Raw genomic sequence first — 7,172 nt, 5'->3', positions numbered from 1 at the left:
ATTGTCAAAAGTTTGGCACTGTCTAGCACATAGTAAATGCTATATAAATGTCAGCCATCATCATTATTATTAATCACCCATATTTGCCCATTAAGGATTACCAAAAAAAAAACAACTATTTTCATTTCACTTTTATTGAACAGGAAAAAGAAACATTTAGAAAAGACATTTTCAAATAGCCATCCATACTCAACTGCCCATTCATTCTTTACTGGGCGTTCTACTGGTTTTCTTGGATTTTCACTGGGTGCTCTGGCCATGCCATAAGCTCTTGGTCATCTGGCTGCCCTAAAGCCTTGTAAAAAGTCATCCAAGACAGACCCTGGTCCCTTCCCACACCATAGGAGCACTTCTGAGAGGAGAGGGTGGGAGTCATTTTGGCCACACAACGGGAAGCACGAGACACCAGCCCCCACTTGGGGGCCAGTCACAGACACCAGTGAAACTACCAAACCATCCCAAAAGGAAACACTTAGATCCGAGCATGGTCTTCAGTGGAATCCTTGCCCTCTTCCCTAGGTCCTCTCCTTCCAGGATTCCTCCACCAGAACTGAACAACAAAAGGGTTTGGCTCAGACCTCAACATCTTCAGGATGGATCTTGGAGGGCAGGACTGTGCCGGAACAGGACAGAAACAGTCATCTCTCATCATATCCTCAACCAGAGCTGCCATGACAATCGCTTCAATGAGAACCTGATGACAGAAGCAGGTGGTGGCTTAAGACAGGGAATGGACTTGCTAGATTGGTGTCATTGGACCTGGGATTCAATCCGGACTATCGATTAGTTTTGTAGAGCTTGAGCAGGAAGAGACTTTAGAGGTCATTTTGTTTAATCCTTTCATTTTATAGAGGAGGAAGCTGAAGAGAGGTCCAGTGACTTGCCCAAGGTCACCCAAATGATCTCATCAACTTCTCCAGTAGTAAGAGGCAGAGGCTATGGCTCTAAGATGAGAATCCTTCCCTCTGCACTTCTAGCTATGTGGACTAGGGCAAGTCCTTTCAATATCTGAACCTCTGGAAGGAAAAAGGTTAGGAGTAGAGAACTTCTAAAGTCTCTGCCAACTTTGCCTGTATACCTTTCAGAACCCCAATCAAAACATTTTTTTCACAATGCCTTGTGGGAGTGGTGGCTAGTTACTCCCTCCTTTTTTTTTTTTTTTAATTTTTTTTTTTATATTTTTAAACCCTTAACTTCTGTGTATTAGTTCCTTGGTGGAAGAGTGGTAAGGGTAGGCAATGGGGGTCAAGTGACTTGCCCAGGGTCACACAGCTGGGAAGTGTCTGAGGTCAGATTTGAACCCGGGACCTCCCGTCTCTAGGCCTGACTCTTAATCCACTGAGCTACCCAGCTGCCCCCATACTCCCTCCTTTTTGAGGACACTGAAGCTTAGAGAAGGGCAAAGAACTTACTCAAGAATATACGACTAGTCAACTTTAAAGCCTCCATTAGAAACAAGGTCTCCTGACTCCATGAACAAGCTCACTTTTCTGGGCACAAAGAGAGCTGAACATAAATCATAAGACATGAATTCAAATCCTGGTTGACACTAAGATCTAGGTGACCTTGTCAAGTCACTTAACCTGAAGCTCAGTTTTCTCCTTTAAAATGATGAGATTGGCCCTCAAAGTTTCAAAGTGAATAAGCTCTGGAAGTGGGCTTTGATCCCACTTCTCATGACACCAAGGACAATACTCTTTCCAGGGTCCCACAGTGCCACCCAGTGAAACCAGGTAAGGGGTTCAACATGACCACTCCTCTGTCTCATCATCACACCTGGCATTTACATAAGAGATCATGAGCTCCATTGGTGGGAATGCTTGCTGAGATCACTCATCTATGCAAGGTGCAGATGCATGATCTCCTCTGGTGCCCCAGCAGCATGTGAATCCACGGGGCCTTTCATCTGCAGCTTTCACTGCATTTGGGGCTGATAAGGGACTTGGACCCTAGGAAAACCTCCTAGGTTTCCCTTGTGAGGAAATTGAGGTATTCTTAAGTGCGTAGCAGAATATAGAGCAGGCATTTAATAAATGTGGAATTAAATTGAAGTCATTATTCCCATTTTACAAATGATGAACCTGAGGTTTTAAATGATTCAGTGTCTGTTAAGGGTGGATATTTAAAATATAAATATAATATGGACTTAACTATATACATTTAAATTGTAGTAATGTAGAGCATGATCGCCAGGAATTCCCACATCCCTGCTAAGTGCAGCAGTAGAGGCTCATTACTTCCATTCCAGAAGAACTCCTGAGAACTCTGAAAATATCAGTTGAACCCATTCCAGAAAATGCCTGATATATATATATTGTCTTAGAATCAATATTGTGTATTGGTTCCAAGGCAGGAGAGTGGTAAAGGCTAGGTAATGGGGGTTAAATGACTTGCTCAGGGTCACCCAGCTAGAAATGATCTGAGGTCAGATTTGAACCCACGACCTTTCATTGTTAGGTCTGGTCCTCAATCCACTGAGCCACCTAGCTGCCTCCCAAGCAGACATTTTAATGAAGGAACTTTAGGGTGCTCAGACAGTTGCCCTTGAACCACAGCTAGGACATTTGGCACTGATCCACAAAGAAGCCAACTCTAAGGCATCTGGTCCTGACATGCCAAGATGTCTAGACAGATTGGTGAGATGGGAAGGAAGCAGATGTGTCTGGCAAGGCTGCTAAAGAATTCCGATGAGCCAAAGTGCCCCAAATTGCTCTTGTAGATCCCCTTTAGGGAGGTCTTGCCTTTCCTGGGCATCCTGCAGGGCTTGCTGGAGGATCACTTAGTTTCTCCTTTTCTTCCTACTATGCCATCTTCAATAAACACCCGGATTGCTGTGACTTTCCTAGTGAGGCTTAGTGCTTTCCAAGACTTTAACCCTGTTTAGTCAATTGAATTTGCGACAAGAACATCAGGAATTTTCCCCCCTGCTAGCTTTGGGCTGGAAATAGCAGCGCCTAGGAAATAGTGGGCGTTCTAGGGATTCTTCTCTGGAGTTCCCTTTTATGTCACAATGACTTGATATTCCTAAAGACCTTAGGCTAGGGACAACTGGATGGCTCAGTGGACTGAGAACCATGTCCTGGAGTCAAGAGGACATGCATTCAAATCTGGCCTCAGATACTTCCTAGCTGTGTGACCCTGGGCAAGTCACTTAATTCCCCCATTGTAAAACAAGGTCAATAAACGAGGCAGCCTCTGACGGGCCCCCTGAACTCTAGCATTCTCCAGCAGAGGGGAGTCTGTATGGAAGGACCCATGAGCTTGCCTTTGAAGGAACCTCGAAAAAGTACCAATCCCACCTGCCCTCTCTGGATGCTACTTTGTCCCATGAAAGAGAAGCCTTGACCATTTCTATCTTCTCCTTCCTACTCCCCTCAGTTCTCCTACCTCCTTACTTGCCAGAGAGGAAGGAGACATTCAGTGGGGGGAATAATAGATAGCCTTGTGGTTCCATTTGAGGACCATCCATGAGACCAAGATGAACAGGACAGTGTAGACGAACAAATAATTCGAAAGTAACTTTCCAGAGTTCTGAAAAAATGAAAAGAAAAACCACATTTCTTACAAGCATCTTCATGTCGGTTAATGATCCCACTGGCCAGGGGAGCCGAGCTGGAAGGGCTCAGCGACTCATTATCTCATCTCACACAGAAGGGAGCCAAGAGGGAGCATCAGTGTGGCGTGAATGCAGTATGGGTCCAGTCTCCCATACTCAGCCATGTGCTCCAGGATAGCAGGACCCAGGCCTCTGCATCCCTGCACAGGAAACACACTAGTTGAATCCTCTGATTTTATAGATGGGAACACTGAGGCCCAGAGAGAGAAAAAATTATTTTCACAAGATCACATAAGTAGTGAAAGATAGAAAAATAAAGATAAAAAGAGCAAGAATTTATTAAATGCCTTTTGTTTTCCAGGCAGGACAAAGGCAAGATTTGAATCCAGATCCCCTTCAGAACCAATGCTTTTTCTACTGTATCATATAGCCTTAACTGTAGCACTTGGATTTCTAAGAAATCAAGAGTTGGAACCAATCTCAGAGGCCATCTGGTCTACTTTACTAATGAAGAAACTTGGGTGGGGATGGAGGAAATACATGACTTTACCAAGACCACACAGCAAGGAAGATAGACTCACAGAACCACAGAAAGTGACCCTCTTTGGCACATCCACCCACTGTTTCTTTTCTTCTGCTTGCTTTGGGGCCAGACAAAAACAAGTCTCTTCCCAGCACCAGTCCTTCAGATCCCTGAGGATAGCCATCATGTCCCCTTACAAATCCCCAGTTCCTTTAATTGATCCCCATATGGGATGGACCTGTGGCCCTCCACCAGGCAGGGGGCTCTCCTCTGGACACTTTTCACCTTATCAATATTTTTCTTAAACTCCGTGTCCAGCTCTCCTAGGCAACAGGAGACCATTGTCTCAGCATGAGAGAGAAAAGAGATTTTAGAAGACTGACATGCCGTGAGAACTAAATAAGGGGCTAGATCAGTTTCCAAAATGAGAACTTTCTTTTTAAGGGGAAGGGAATGGAGATGGGCAACAGATACCTAATAAGCTTGGCTCTGTGTTAAGCACTTTCTACAAATACTATCTCATTTGATCCTTATGACGACGCTGGGAGATTGGTGCTATTATTATCTCCATTTGACAGCTGAGCAAACTGAAGCAGAGAGTGTTTGCTCAGGGTCACCCAAGTATTAAGTGTCGGAGACTGGATTTGAACTCAAGTCTTCCTGACTCCAGGCCCAGCACTCTATAGGCACTGTGGCACCACCTAGCTGGACCTTCCTCTTCCCCACAGCGGATAGACAGGGCTTAACAAATTTTGCGGATGATCCAGAGACAGGAGGGTCAGGAATCCTGATGGAACACTGGGCTGAAGATTGGGGATGAGGGTTGGAAGGGCTGAATGTGGAATCTCAGACTGGGGTGCAACCAACCAACTTCACAAAGAGGATGAGGAGGTATGACTGCAAGGCAGTTTGTCTGAAAAAAGACCAGGAGGTTTCAGTGGACCCCAAGCATGATATATGTCAGCTATGTCAAGTGGAATCTGGGAAAAGGAAGAACATTTTAGGCCACCTTAGAGAATGGTCAAGACTAATCAAACACTACCTCCTGCATGGTGAAATATTGGTGGGTTTTAGGGGATGTGCTAGATGTTTTTTTTAGGGCCAGTAAGAGAAGATTAAACAGCTTTGGGGAAGGCCACCCAAGCTCAGTGCAGACAGAGCCAGACACTGAGATGACACACATAGACCACTAAAATATGAAATGACAGTTGGTTTAATCAACAAGGGAAAGGTTAGAAAGGATTTGGATAAACTCGCTCTTATGTTAACTACCCACACCTCCCCAGATCTAAATATCTCTTCATAGAGATTTCTTCTGAGTGGTTTTCCTACTCCTGTCCTCTCTATCTAACCCCAAATTCCTGCACTCAGATAAGCTAACCCTAAACCCCCCTTTGATGATTTTAGGGAAGGGTCTGCATGTAAGGCCCAAAGATGGACCAAGATCCAAAGGATCTAGGCCAGGTCTCACAATCAGCTGTCAGTTGTCACAGGATCAGCACAGGAACTCAGCAGATGTCAAACAGCCAACAGAGTAACAGGATAACAGAATAGCAGGATGGGAAGATAAGGCAGTAAAAATGCCACAGAGAAGTAGCCAGTCTCCTTGGGTCAAACCCAGAGAGAGAAAAGCCACAGCCCCGAGGCCCAACTGTCTCTCTCCAACAGCAACTCGGCTTCCCCAGGATTCCAGAATCCTGCATTCTGCTGTCCATCTGCAAACCTACACACCTTAACTTTTCCTGTAACAGCGGGCACTCTCCCTGATCCTCCTCACTTCTTCCCCTGATCCTCCTTAACTACCTTCTACTCATCATCTACCTGTCTACATATGGACACGTTTGCCCCATAAACTGGAAACTGAGAGAAGGATCATTCCAGATCTTTGTCTTCAGCACTGAGCACTGCAATGCTTGTTTGATAGACTAGGAAAGGTCCTACTGCCCTGTGTCTTCATCAGATTCCAGTGGGAATGTCATGTTCAGTCCTGGGCACCCTATTGGAGGAAAGACTGATCTGACGGAGAGAGTGGCCATCATAAGGATTCCAAAGGTGCTGGAGGTCATCCCATATGAGGCTGCCCCACAGAACCACCAGGGATGTTTATCTTGGAGAAGCAAGACTCAGGCCTGGGGATGCGGGGCGGGTGAGCTGCATTGAGGGCCATGCCATGCAAGGAGGAGAAAGTTTTTTCTGCCTGGCCTCCAAGCTCAGAACTAGGAGTAATGGGTTGAAGTTCCCAACAGGCAGAATGGAATGAGCCACCTCTGGAGACTTCTCTCTCCCTAGAGGTCTTCAGGCAGAGACGGGGCCACCCTCTGTTGGGAATATTGTGGAAGTGGGATTCTTGTTCAGATGGAGGCTGCCAAGCTCAGAGATCCAGTGGCTCGTGAGGTTATTTTATCAGCATTCGAGTCCATGGTGGGATAAACTTTCCTTGTCATTATTATCCCTGACGAGCCCTGCTCAGCCTCAAATGCACCTGGATCCTTAGTAAGAAAGGGAGGCCAGAAACTGGACGGACCAGAGGAAGTCACTCCCCTGGGAGTTCCTGGGGGCAGATGGCCACCTGGCAGGCTTGGCCCATCTTCCAACATACCTTTCAGAAACAGAGAGCCGCCTACTTACCTCGGGCCAATATTTATGCAGAAAGTAAGAATCGTAATTAAGAAACTCAATGATTAATGTTATCAGTCCATAGATGGAATAGATGATGCCAATGATGTTTATCCCCACTGTGATCTTTGCCTGAAAAGGGAAATAAAGCATGAAGGAAGGCTGGCTTGGGAGAAGCCCCCCAGCCAGGATTCTTGGCAAATGCCCTGGTGAGAGGAGCCCCTTCTCCTTTCTCTGGTGTTTCAGAGAGCTAAAGAGCTGTCTTTTCCCACAGCCCCCCGGGGGAGGTGGCTTTCCCAGAGGCTGGGCAGGGCTTCCCACGCAGGGAAGGGCTCTCGGAGGACAAACATCTGGACGTACCAGAAAACGCTGGCGTTTCTTCTCTGTGACGATGGTAAGGACTCCTGCCAAGATGTACTAGGCAGAAAACACACACACACACACACACACACACACACACACACACACACACACACA

This window comes from Gracilinanus agilis, chromosome 6 (genome assembly GCF_016433145.1).
Source record: "Gracilinanus agilis isolate LMUSP501 chromosome 6, AgileGrace, whole genome shotgun sequence".
Taxonomy (NCBI): Eukaryota; Metazoa; Chordata; class Mammalia; order Didelphimorphia; family Didelphidae; genus Gracilinanus; species Gracilinanus agilis.
The sequence above is the reverse complement of the archived record's forward strand: the minus strand, read 5'-3'. Positions refer to the sequence as shown.